Source organism: Fukomys damarensis, unplaced genomic scaffold, assembly GCF_012274545.1.
Source record: "Fukomys damarensis isolate Sample0158 unplaced genomic scaffold, DMR_v1.0_HiC HiC_scaffold_32, whole genome shotgun sequence".
NCBI lineage: Eukaryota > Metazoa > Chordata > Mammalia > Rodentia > Bathyergidae > Fukomys > Fukomys damarensis.
In genome coordinates, this window is record NW_022900944.1 from 22,553,700 (window position 1) to 22,567,891 (window position 14,192).

General features: G+C 40.3%; 1 protein-coding gene and 1 pseudogene across 1 annotated transcript in view; one reads left to right on the forward strand and one right to left on the reverse strand.

Moving 5' to 3' along the window:
• Positions 1-14,192, reverse strand: part of Shroom3 (shroom family member 3) — a 301,418-nt gene that overhangs the window by 255,891 nt on the left and 31,335 nt on the right. The window lies entirely within an intron of this gene.
• LOC104859339 overlaps positions 1-14,192 on the forward strand; it is a 25,631-nt pseudogene that overhangs the window by 11,236 nt on the left and 203 nt on the right.

A 14,192-nucleotide genomic window follows, 5' to 3' on the forward strand; every position in this document is an offset into this window, starting at 1 on the left:
TATATATATATACACACACACTATACTTATAGCAGACAAGACACAGTGATTTCTAGAATGAGAATTTAATGGTACTGTTTTACATTGATTAAACCACATGGATTCTATGTGATATTGTAGAAAACACCAGGAGAATTCTCGACTGAGTGCTTTCTCATTTGCTGTAACTTTTTTCTTCACAGTAGAATGTTAGATTAATAAAAGCTGATAAAAATTATGAACTTGTAATTAACACATTTTACTAACCCTGTCCTTCTGAAGAATTGTGTTGAGAAAGTTAAGTGCTATGACTAAATTCAAGTGATTTACTTTGGATTCCTTTATATTCTATTTCAGCTTCTAGTTTGCCATCCAAAAAGCTGGTATTTGCTTTACAAGCTTTCATCAAATGATCTATAAGGGTCTATTTAAAGAGCAATGTGGGAAACAGATTTTCTGCATTTAATATTTTACTGTACAATACATTTATTAGGGATTTCAAGTACTAACTTGATCCACTTCTAAAAATTCTATAACTAGTTAACTCTTCTGCCAACTAAGGTAGAAATTCACTATGGTAAGAGTTTTTTTAAATCCTCTGTCTCTGATCAAGAGTTTCGTGTCATTTATCTACATCCAAAAAGGTGTGGCAAGGGTCTATTTTGCATGATTAAAACAGAATCCTGCAGACTGGGTACTTCATAAAGAAAATATATTGGGCTGGGGATTTAGCTCAGTGGTACCACCACCTGCCTCGCAAGTCCAAGGTCCCCAGTACCAAAAAAAAAAAAAGTGCTGGGGGCTGGAAGCCCAAGATTGAGGGGTCCACATCTAGGAAGGGCCTTTGTGTGGTGCCATCCTGTGATAGAAGGAACGATAAGAGAGCAAGGAAAGTCCAACCTAGCTTTTAAAACAAGCCTGATCTCTCAAAAACTAATGCATTCACACAATAAAGACACAAATTCATTCATGATGGCAGAATTTTGGTGACCTAATCATTTCTCACTAGTCCCCTCCTGACGTTGTGGCCTTGGGGATTCAATCGTCAACATATGAACTTTGGGGGCCACAATCAAAAGATAACAGCAGGTTAACCTGTTAGCTTAGCAGTAGATTAAATTCTAAGGTCTTTTACAGTTCCTGAAAACCATCATTGAATTATGCAAATATAATGTCCTGCTGAAACTTGGGTGGATGTGGTAATACGTTTTCCCTTTTCTGTTCTCCAAATCAGGGATGTGTGCAACATGTTCAAAGTCTCACTTTCTTTTTCTAATTTTATCTATCACCTCTATGCAACAAGGAGACAGACAGACAGACAGACAGACAGACCGATATAAAATGTGTCTTATTAGTTCGAGACCAGCCTGGACTACATAGTGAGACCCTGTCTCAAAAAACAAACAAACAAAAACCAAACAAACAAAAATAAATAAAATGTGTCATATTCACTTGGCTTTGATGGAACAAAATACCTGATATCCATATAAAAGGGGACAAGTTTACTTTGGCTCATGTTTTAGAAGTTTCAGTTCTTGCATTGTCAATGTCAAAGTGGAAGGGACTGGCAAGAGGAAAGCTGCTCCCATCACAGCAGCCAGAATACAGAGCCAGGAAGGGTGCAGGGGAGAGCGACACACCCTTCCAGGTCACGGCCCCAGGGAGCCGCCTTTTCTGACAGGGCCCTGTTCAGATCCTAACATCAAGTTTAGCTTAACTATAGCAATGCCTCCTTTCAATCACCTACGGGCTGGAGAGGTGGCTCAGTGGCACCACACCTGCAAGGCAAGTACAAGGTGCTGAGTTGGCTCCCCAGTACCAAAAAGAGAAAACAAAACAAAACCAAAGCCCCACTTATGAGCATATGAGTGTTTTGGGGGACATCTAGATATAAACCATAACAATGCTTTGTATTATGAGAGCATATATAATTCAATTTACCAGGCCAAAATTATCAAGGTTCATTCAAGAATATATCCTGTACCTTTAAAAAATATTATAAATATAATTAAAGGTTTTTATTATAGATATAGCACATATGGAAAAAGTACATACAATATGAATGCAGAAGATAGGAACTGGAGGCCAGGTATGGTGATATACACGTGTAATCCCAGCACTCGGGGAGGCTGAGGTAGGAAAATCACAAGTTTGAGCCCCAACTGGGCAATTTAGTGACTTAGCAAGTCTTTACTATCTCAAAATAAATAAAAAATTTTAAAAGTGCTGGGGGTGTAGCTCAGTGCAAAGGCCCGAGGTTCAATGCCTAGTCCTGAAAAACAAAATAGGAACTGGATGTCCTTGACAAATTTTGGGGCCAGCTTTTACCAGGAGTATGATCAAGAACTCACCACGGACATCAGTCCCCCATTTATGGTCTTTGTGACAGCAGCCTTCTGATGGAAGTGTATTGGTCTCATTTGTGGAACACAGGAGTGAATATGTCGGGTGAATTAAATTCTGCCTGAAATGTGGCATGCTCAATCGCCCATGGTTGGTTTGATGGCTCTGAAAAAGTAATGAATCCAGTCTGCAACTAGAGAATGCATCCCTGGCAAAGGCTCCTGGGCATTTTCAGCACATTAGGTAAATGCAGATATGCTTTCCAAGGCCTTCGGTAGCAGTGCAAGTAGGAACAGTCTACTAGGCCATGTAATTATCCTTTCTTAGCCAGGTTAACCCCATTCCAGGGATTGTTCTATAAAATGTGGCAATGCAATCGCAGTGTTCAGCTGTACAAAAAAATAGCGCCCATCAAAAAGACCATTTCAGGGCTTGGGATTTAGCTCAATGGTTCCTCCACCTGCCTCCCAAGGACCCAAGTTCAATTCCTGGTACCAACAAAAGAATAATAATAACAATAATGATAAGGCCATTTAAAAAAAAACTTCATCATTGTATTTTGCTTAGTAATTATTTTGGCAACCAAAAGTATTCCTTTAATTTGATATTTTAGCTCCAACAGCATCCAGCTTCTAAGTGCTATATTTAAAAACTGTTTCACAGAGTAGAGCATACATTTTTTTTTGTTGGGGTTTTTTTTTTTTTTTTTGGTGGTACTGGGGCTTGAGCCTAGGGCTTCTGCACTGAGCCATGTCCCAGCCCTGCCCCCTTTTTTAAAACAATGTGAGACAGCTGGGGATTTAGCTCAGTTGCTCTACTGCCAGCTTTGCAAGTGCAAGGCCCTGAGCTTGATCCCTGGTACCACATTTTTAAAAGATAGTCTCACTAAGTCACCAAGTTGCCCTGGCTAGGCTCAAACTTGTGATCCTCTTGTCTTAGCCTCAGTGAGTGAATATTTTCCATCTTCTTTTAAAAAGTAATTTATATTGGCATGTTTGCCATGCATAATGATCACATTCATCATAAGGAATCTGTACCTGTACCTAACAAACTTAATTCTTTTTTTTTCCCATTCCTCTCCGTCATCTTCAATCCTTTCCACATTTGCAAAAGCTTGGTTTCCATTTTTTCTTCCATTCTTTTTTTTTTTTAATCCTATTCCCTCCTTTCCCTTCCCCCACCCCAACCCTCATTTTCTATCTCTTGAGAACCAGATTTCAAATATCTAGAGCTTTTTGTTTTTCAAAGTATTTTCACACAAAAACTCACCTGATGTCACAGAAACCCAATGAGGGGGACAGAGAGACACAGGGCAGAAGTAGTTCTGAGTACAAGATCAAATCACTTCCTCTTCAAGCCTCTTCCCTTCGGTATAAAACTGAGATTAGAATAGGAGCCATTTCATAGAGGTCTTGTGAGAAACAGTGAACTAAGGCATATAAAAATAAAGTTTGGGAACACAGTAAGAATGGATTATGAGTTAGCTATAATTTTTGCGAAAAAAAGTTTAAGTCTGTGTGTGTCAATGACGAAGCTCTTTAGATGAGATCTTGTCAAAACTTTACCAGATGAAACTTGACATATTTCATCTTCTTGATACATCTCATCCTAAACCTCAGTCCTTCCCCAAGCTATTGAACTGTTCATTACCTTGCCTATTCCATTAAACCCAGCTCCAGTCTTTGACATACTGGAAGTTATTCTGACCTCAATATAATGTTATAGGTGAGTGGAGGGATTAAGACATTGGGATTAAAAGGAAAGCATTTTCAGAGACACTCTGAAATTTAAACGGGGGACCATGCATAAAGCTTGTTATGCAGCTCACAATCAGAAGCCCCTCCCTCTCTCCCCATCTTCTAATGTCCACCTTCCTCAAAAGAGATTGGCTTTGTCAGCTCTGGAAGAGATGACCAGAACCTGTAGTCTAAAATGATGTCAATATCTATGTATAAATTATATATTTAATTATACATGATCTTTGCTTTATCATAGTAGTCGTGAGTTAATCAATTTTAAAATGAAAAAGTATACATATGTGATCACTATTAAAAGCCTGTGATTGCCCGCCTTGGAAACACAAGGTCCCAAGTTCTATCCCCAGTATCAAAAAAAAAAAAGCCTGTGGCAGTTAACTGATTGCATCAACTTGAGTAAGAAGTGCCCAACTAATTTGAATCAGCATAGCTCTAGGTATGGCTGAAGGGATTTACTGAGGACAGAAGACCCACCTCAATCAATAGGCTTTCCACTTGAATGGAATAAAAGGGAAATGAAGAAGGAAGGCTCACTTCTGTTTCTTTGGAGGCGCTCTCTCTGGTCTTCACCTTCACCTTGGCTGTTGTCTTCACCTTGGTGGTTATTCCACCACAGACTCTTTATCTCCCGATACAGACTCACACGGGACACTACACTGAGGTCCAGGCCGTCAGATCTCCAGCACAGCCCTTTTGCACCCTTCCACACCTGACTCTGTGGGCGGCCATTGTAAGCCAATCTTGTAAGTTCTTATATGTTTGGATATCTTGCATTAAATCTATTTCTCTAATAAGCACTGACTGATACAAAGCCCTAAGGGGAAAGTATATAAATCCTGCTCCAGAGAAGAAATTCTACAATTTGTTTGCTTTTTTCCAGAATGCTGCAATGGATATCTTTGTACATTCAGCACTGTGTACATGAGTACTTCTACAAGATCAAATCCTAGAACTGGCCATATTAAATTAGAGAATGTGAATCTGCAATTATAAGATGCCATCAAATACTCTCTCTGCAGATGTTGTACCAACTTATATTTTCACTATCGGTATGTAGGAATGTCCCCATGTATATAGAACATCTCCTCCCCCTTCACTCTTACCAAATCTTGGCCAATAAGATAAAATAAAAATTAATCTCAGCCTTTCTGATGAAACCCTCTTACTCTGCTTTGTAGTTGACAGCACACTTTTCTAGGCGTCTGTGTGTAGTCTTCTAAATGCTTAACTGGGTCTGGCTCTCAATAGATTGCTCACTACTCATACTCTTTTATGTGAATTCAAATACCATCTGCTGGTTGTTTTTCCTTACTGTACCACCTCCTCGAATAATGGAGTCAACCCAAGTGAAGCCCCAACTCCTCATTCTCATTTCCAATGTCAGATACTGAAAAATTGTATTCTCCCCTTGAAAGTCAGCCTTACAACCAGCTCATTTCTCAAAAGTCTAGTCTTAAAAATCCTCAAACCTAGTGTTGTAGTCAGCAGGATTTGGCAAGGGGATACATTAAATATGGATACATAATTCCTAAGATTCTTTTATGATAATTACCCAAAAAGTCAAATGCAAAGGAGTGCAAGAAATTAACTGCACACCAGAAGCCCAAAGGATTCAGCTGAGGGCCTAGATCCCAGCAGTTTTCCGCACAAGTCCAGCTAAAGGCTTAGAGTCCACAGCAGTGTCCTCCTCGAGTCCAGCCAGTGAACTAGAGCCCACAGCGATGTCTCATGCTTGTCTGTATTGAGGATCTGCACCTGGAAGGCCCAAAGGCCACTGGTGGAAGCCAGAAAATCTACAGAGTGAGATGAAGGATTTGTGCCACCAAGTAGAGGAATCCACATTGGAGCCAAGAAGTGAAGCTCATGGTGAAGATCAGATGAAAACAGCAGCCATTCCCAGTGACAGTGAGGTCCTGAGCTCCTCCTCGGACGAGAACAGCCTAGTTTGCATCAAGAAAACTATTCACACCGAGCTTCTCCTAGAAAATCAACAGGCCAAGCTCTTCCCTCCAGTTCTCTTTTTATGACTATTGGTAACAATCCTCAGGGGGATCCCCCACGCCCAGACCACACCGATTCAGTTCAGCTAGGGGTTACAAGTTGACCATTAGTCAATCCACTACACCCAGGCAATTAAAGGTTCAAAATGTCTCAAAGTCAATCAGTTACTCAAATTATGACCAGGCTTACGAACGGTGGGACAACATATCTTCATCTCAAATCTTCTCCTTTTCTTCACTGCCATTCCAGTGACTGCATTTGTTTTTCTCAATACCAGGGATCGAACTCAGGACCTCGTGCTTTCAAGACAGGTGCAGTGCCACTGAGCTAAATCCCCGGTCCCAATGACTGCATCTTGAAGGCCTCTCCAAGCCTAGTTAGGACCGACACATCCTGGTCAGTACATAGTGGGTGACTGCGAAGAGCCTGGTCACTTCTGGCTCTACATGGGACCTCGATACCTGGCTGTCTCAGGTGTTAGTTCCTCTTCCCAGTGTTTGCTTTATCCTTTATAGTACTATGATCATTCTTCCTCCACAAACTAAAGTCAGGCAGGCCAGAGTTTAGATCCCCCAGGGACCATGAACACATCAGGCAATCTCAAAGATCACAAGTTTTTCAACTACTTAATTTCTCAAAACTCTAGTTTACTCATTGATAAATTGAGATGACAGCCTTTCTGGGGTCAGGGAGGGCCAAGATAATACATATAAAAATACATACATATAAAAATGTGTCCAACAAAAGGATTGGTCAAATACAACAAATACTAGTGTCCTTTTCCTTGGCAGAGAAGCACGATACCATTCTATGAGTATCTTACTTTCTCTTAAGCTTATACCATCATTGAGTTCTCAGCTCTAAACTTAGGGCTGTTCCTTCTTTGTCTCTCATTATTACTATCATGTAAAATTAAATATATACAAGATTTCCTTTACTGGCTTTAAGATCTGGTTTTTGTCATTGTTTTGTTCAAGTTGAGTATATCTTGCGGGGTTTCTGCTGATTTAGCGCCTAGACTTGTTATATTACAAGGCGAATGTTTTAGATTCTTCTATGATTAAATGCATTATTATTATTATTGAATGAAAGGCTAAAGCATCGAGAAACAGCAAGATCTCTATTTCTGAATTAGGTTAAAAAAGAGAGAAAGAAAAAGAAGAGTTGGCAATGACTCTGGCTGAAGCTTACGTGGCTTTTAATCCCTGCTGTATCAAACCATCATACCCTAGTTTCTAAAACCCAAATCTCTCTCTAATAACCATCAATTACATCATCATAAAAAATTTACAGAGCAAGCTAGAACATAAAAAAAGAAGCAAATGCCGGAGCAGGTGCTGTGGGAGGAGAGAAACACAACTGCGCCTTTTGCTTATCTGCCTAAGCTGCGATAATGCCCTCTACAGAGCTGTCCATCACCGCATTGCTCAGTTCAGACAGGAGCCTGACCCCAACGCCTGGGTGAGAAAGGGCAAACAATGCCAAATTCAATTTTAACTGACACTCGAAAGGAGAAAAAATATTTTTCAAGAAGCCTGTTGAGAGCACCACACAAACCCCACATTTTTTATTTTTGACACATTAGCACCTTATTATATAAAGCAGGAAGCAAAACAAAAAGTAAGGTAAAGACCACAGAGACTGACAAATGGGTAAATGCGCCAGGGTTCTTGGTTTCTGCTCCCAGTCTAGGAATTTAAACTCTTTCCTGGATCTGCTTTAAAATTTTTATATTCAGGGGCTGGACTGTAGCTCAGGGACAAAGCATGTGCTTAGCATGTGTGAGGCCCTGGGCTCAGCCCTCAGCACCACCCCCCAAAAAAAACCCAAAAACAAAAAACAAAACTTGGCAACAAAAAATTTAGTATTAAAAAGTGATCCATGGGCTGGGGATTTAGCTCAATGGTGCTGTGCCTGTCTCAAAAGCACAAAGTCCTGACTTCGATCCCCAGTACCAGAAAATAAATAAATAAATAAATAAATACTTTAAAAAGCGATTCTTTCCCACTTGGAGCATAGACATTTTTATGAGGGGAGAAAAACCTCAACTCTAGTCAGGCCTTTTATGTATGACATATTTAATTAGTTTTTAAAAACACATTCTGTGGGCCAGGGATTTAGCTCAGCGGTTCGGTGGCCTGCCTTGCAAGTGCAAGGACCATCCCTGGTACCAAAAAAAAAACAAAAACAAAAAACATATTTTGTTACAAGGCAAAAGCAAAAATTACACCGCTCAAAGCCAATAAATCTTATATTTGTTAATATTCTGATAGTAAATGGATTTCTTTTGTACAACTAGTTGATTTCTGTGGTCATTTCAGGTCCACTAAGAAAACAGATGCCAGGGTGTGAGAAGTGAATTGGGAGAAACAGCCATGGAGGATAAAGGAGGGCAAGAGGGTCAAGCATAGGAGGACGGAGCCTGCTGACCTGACCCTGCAAGGAGGGAAAGGGGGAGGCAGAGGAAAGGGAGTGTCCATCTTCAGGGCAGCTCTGAGCAAAGCCCGGCAGGCTGATGGGGAGCCCCAGAGCCAAAACTATTGTAGCTGCATCGGAAGGACGGCCTGGCCTCCATGTCCCACCATAGTCAGCCACCAGCTAGCAACAGCCTGGGGCGACACTGCAGCAGATCCAAAGGTGCACCAGCTCGGCTGTCTGTCAGTCACCTTCTATCAGTCCAGCTGTCTGTCCAAGCAATTACTTTTGAAGACAGATCTAAGCGGTGTGTCTGTCAGACTGTAAGCCATTTTTTTTAATAAGAGGGGTATGCATATATTTATACTTGCTCTTTGGATAAACAAAGATGTGGGCACTTTGCTAGGAAGATTTGACTGAAGACTCGACCTTTTTATGTAGAAAAATTAAAGATGTTGTAAATCTTTGAGGAATTCTAGATATTAGCTCTGAATGAGTGCTAATTCTGGAGCCCAAACACCGCTGGAGATCAACAATCAGATGAAAATCTATAGCGCTTAATGATAAATGAAGTTTTGACCCTTATAAAATCATCCAGGCCCCACTCCATGGTTATTCTTTGGTTAATGTATTGATGACATAAACATGCTGGGAACCTGGTCTCATCTCCACACAGGCACATACAAAGCAAACTACTACTGTAGGAAGGCCAAATGGAAACCTTTGGAAGTCCCTTAACCACATTCTGGATTGGAAACTAAAAGTGATTCCCCACATCCCTGGGAGAATTGCCAAGAACAATGGCATACACTGAATCAGGCAATGTCAAGGATAGCTGCTGTTCCAGATGTGCTAACTTGAGTAAATCAGCACAAGTATCTGGCATCTAGTACACTATTGATTGAGCTTACAGTTTTGATCCCTTCAAACCATTCTCAAGGACACCATGACTCATTAAACCTCTTTAATAAGTGTGCCTCAATATCCTCTTCATTTTCTTAATTCATCCAGTTATGGTACTAGTTGAAAGAGGAGCAAGGGCCACCTTTTGAATTGTAGCTGCTGCTAAAAGCTCATGATAAATGTTCTTAGCAGCAGGCAGGACCAACTATTTGCCAATAGTAAAGGGCTTCTTAGCTTTAGCAATGCAGTTAGGCACTAAGAATGTTCTCAGTGCAGACACTTTGATGAAGCAGTGGTCTTCAGCAATTGCTTTTGTTCTACATGTTTACCCTTTTGCTCTTTTGAAAGACTCCGAAGACTTATCTTTTAATTCAGGGGCTGAATCTCCTCTTGGCCATACAGTTTTGAAGGCATCATAGCTTCAGTGGATAGCCAGTTGCCATATGTTACACAAAATGGGCTTGGAAAATGTGAATCACCTGAAGCAATGAACCCATAATTTAAGTAGGACTCGGTATTTTATTTTAAATGCAGCTTTCTTTTGCTGGCAGTCTTAAGAGTTTTCTACTGCATCATCATCTGCTTTCTCCTATTCCAAAGATTTCCAATGACATGTTTTTTATTCACTTTGGCTAGGATTAGCTGTGGATTTACTGTATCAGAAAAAGTGTGCAGTGGCAGGGAGAAAGATTCTGATAGAAATGGTAAATGAAATAATGAGCAGGCCATATGCAGAATAAAATAAGTACTGGATTCTAACATAAAGCCGGCCACCAGATGCAATTTAACGGTCCCTTGCTACTCACTGATTAGATTTTTATATGAATCTGCAAAAAAGTGACTTATTACAGTCTGTGTGCTGTCAAACGCTCTGCTAATATAAATCTGTTTCATCCACTCCCCAATGCTAGCATCACTACTCATATCCAGCTCAGATAAACAGGCATTATACTCTCACAAAGAGTGTGCAGCCCAGACCCTTCACATGCCAACTTCACAGTACAATTCACATTCCTAAGAGAATCAAATGATGCTCATCTGACAGGTGGCAGAACTCAGAGGGTAATGCAAGTGATGGGGAATGGTTGTAAATACAGATGAAGCTTCACACTCCCCCACTGCTCACCTCCTGCCATGTCCAGTTCCTAACTGGCCATGAATTTGTGCCAGTTCCAGAGGTTGAGGAGCCTTGCCTTAGTGGATTGTACATCTTTGTCCATCTAGACCTCTGTCTTCCCTACTCTCTTGCCACCTTTGATGATGCTCCTGATTTGTTTTTGTTGTTGTTGTTGTTTTGACTCTCCTTTTTTTCCCAGTTAACTACTGTCCTGGGTGACTTACTTGCATGAACTCATTTAAAGTCCTAACAACAATCTCATGAGGTAGTTACCACTTCTAATCCCATTTTTCTAAATAAGGAAGTAGAAGGTCAGAAAGTTTAAAGAACTTGCCACAGGAATGTTGTTAGGAAGTCACAGAGGTCAGACATAAGCCCCAAAATTCTAGGTTTACAACTTGTGCTCTTAATCACTGTTTTATTCTAATTTTATATAAAAGGGATGGCTGTGTATATCTATTTCCACCCATTTATGCTACTATCACAAAATACCTCCAGCTGGATAGTGCATATATGATAGGAATTTATCTCTTACAGTTTGGAAGGCTGGGATGTCCAAGATCAAGTTGCTAGTGGGTTCAGTATCTGGTAAAAGGCCATTTCCCATGGATGACACCTAATAAGTGTCCATATATGGCAGAAGGGCAGAAAAGCCTGGCTAGCTCCCTTGAGCTCTTTCCTAACAGCACTGATCCCATTCATGTGGGCATAACCCTGGTTACCCAATCACCTCCTAAAGGATCCATCTCACTATCACATTGTCATAGGTAACACTATATGAATGGGGGAGGACACAGTAATATCCACTCACAAATATTGTCTTTTTACTGAACTGTATGACATAGAACACATTGTATTTTATACCTAAGTTAAAGTCATTATGTTGTATCTTATCTAGCTAGCCCTCAACTTTTTCTTGAATAAATAATATTAAAAAGTCATTTCTTGGCTGGGGATTTAGCTCAGTGGTTCCCCCACCAGCCTTGCAAGCGCAAGGTCCCAAATTCACTCCCCAGTACACACACACACAGTTATTTGTGTAATAGCTGAAACCCATACATATATTGCTTACACCTTCTAAATTCAAATTTAAAATTCTAATGATAATGAATAAGAAGTCAGCTTTAAAAGACTTCCAGGAAGATGGTAGAGTGGTGAATATCAGAGAAACAACCCCTCTGAGATTTGGTGTCCAGATGCTGGAACATAGCATCACAAAGGAAAAGAAGGAAAGAAGTAGATCCCCAGGACTCAGCAATCTAAAACAAGAATTGACTCCCACGCAGAGAGTGAAAAGAGAGATTTAAATGCAGTAGATGGAGGTGGCAAGTGGTGCTTTTTCTTTGAGCCCTTACTCATTGTGTTGAAGGGGCAGCTCAAACATGCAGATGCACAGTGACTGTGGGCAACCCACTAAGAGAAATGCACCAGGAGCAACCCTCCAGAGAAATGCAACAGTGGAACAGAGATGTAGCCGACTTGAGTGGCTGGTGAGTTATTCAGGTTTAGACATCCTCCAGGAGAGGGTCATTGGCCAATAGCCATCTTGGAGAAAAGCCAACTGAGAGAACTCAGAGCAGCTGTGGGCTGGCTCCATCTAGAGGAGCCCAGTGACAGGATCAGGTGCAACTGAGTTCAAGTCAGCAAGAGGTCAAGGAGCCAAGTTCAAACCTACAGGAGGCACACAGTGTTGTAGGTTAAACAAATTGAGTTCCAGACTCACAGTCAGAAATCAGCTTGAACATCAGTGGAACTAAAGTGCAGATTTGCTAGTATCATCCACTACCTTGCCAAGAACCTACAGGTAGCTTGCTGGGATTAATCAACATGGATCTGGGCTCTGTCTGCCCACTCTGTCTACCAGCAGAGATATGTCCTGAAGTAGACATATTTTTCTAATATTCTTTTATTTTTGTTTTTTTCTTTTCTTGGTTTGTTTTTGTTTGCTTTTTTCTTGACTATCTGTTCTTTTTACATGAGTGTGAATATTGTTCCTACTTTGTTGGTATTGTTCTGTCGTTTTTATGTCTTTCTTCTCTCTTTCCCTTCTTCCTTCACCAGTTTCCCAAAGTGCACATAAACTTCCTTTATCCTCAGCCTCGCTTCTAATCGCTTCCTCTTCTATTTCTCTATTTCCCCCAGTAACTCTTTTTAAATTGTCTCCTCTGTAGGTAAAATTGTCTTATTGAGGGCATATTTAGCATATACAATTTTCTGGTTTGTTTTAGATTTTGTTATGTTACCATAAATATACTTTATATGGTTAAATATGGCAAATAGATAATTACCACAGTTTGTCATTTTCTAAGCTGTATTTGATACTATTATTATTGCTGATTGTATTGCTTATCCAAGGTGACATAACTGTTCTAATCAGTTGTTCTTCCTGGTATACCAAGACTGGGGTTGCCTTAGGGTTATAAATAATACTATAGGCCAATGGCAAAAAAACAGGGGCTCATACTTGCTTCAGCAGCACATATACACAAAACCAGGGGCTAGGTCAAGTAGACAGCAACTCTTGTCCACAATAAATTGAAGGGGTAGGATCTTGCAACAAACTCAAAATCCATAAACCAGATACACATAGAAGACATCTCTGAGGAGCAGATATTTCCTAAGGGTTCTAAATAATAGGAATAAAGTTATCTGTCATAAGCAACTTACAAGCATCAATCCAAGAATTAAACTTAAAAGAGAGAGAGAGAAAGATAGAGAAGAAAATGAGAAGACACTTAAGCAAGATGCAAACTCAGACTCCCTGCTCACCAAAGGCAAACCCAGGGGGCAATGAGTTATAACAATTCAAAAGCCACTCACCTGGACAGTCTGAAGTGCTAGCAGCAAAAGTAACAAAGCAGATGAAAAAAAATCAAATCAGAAATAATTTCTCAGATAACTACATAGATGATGACCGTAATGAAAGACATCTAGAGCAGATACAGGTAAAATATACAATATACATATTTTAACCTGTTTCTGTGTTCTGTGTTGTTGCCGGAAGTAGGAAGAGGGGTTTGTATACTGGAGGCTGTGACTAAAGTCAAGACGGCTCGAGTGGACATTGCAGAGGAGGGGTCTTGCACAGCGGCAGTGAAGCTGGCCGCCCAGAAGCACGAACAGAGGCTGAAAAAATTCCAGGAGCTGCATCTGAAGCAGAACAAAGCTCATAAATTAAATCACCAGGAAGCTGTGGAAGAAGATAAAAGACTTAAATTATTTGCAAATTGGGAAGCCAAAAAAGCCCATTTAGAATGGGAACTACAAGAAGGAAAGAAAAAGGAATGTGCAGCAAGAGGGGAAGACTATGAGAAGGTGAAGTTGCTGGAGATAAGTGCAGAAGATGCAGAAAGCGGGGAGAGGAAAAAGAAGTGAAAAAAACCCTAATCTTGTATTTTCAGATTATGCTGCTGCCCAGTTACACCAGTATCACCAGTATCACCAGTATCACCGTCAGACCAAACTTGACATGGAAACACACAAAAGACAGAGAAAAATATAGAGAAGAGATTTTCCCAACATCCAACAGTCTTCTTCATGGGACACATGTGCCTTCCACAGAAGAAATTGATAGAATGGTCATAGATCTGGGAAAACAAATTGAAGTATGAGACAAATATAGTCAAAGACATCCTTACAATGATGATGCAGACATTTACTACATTAATGAAAGGAAT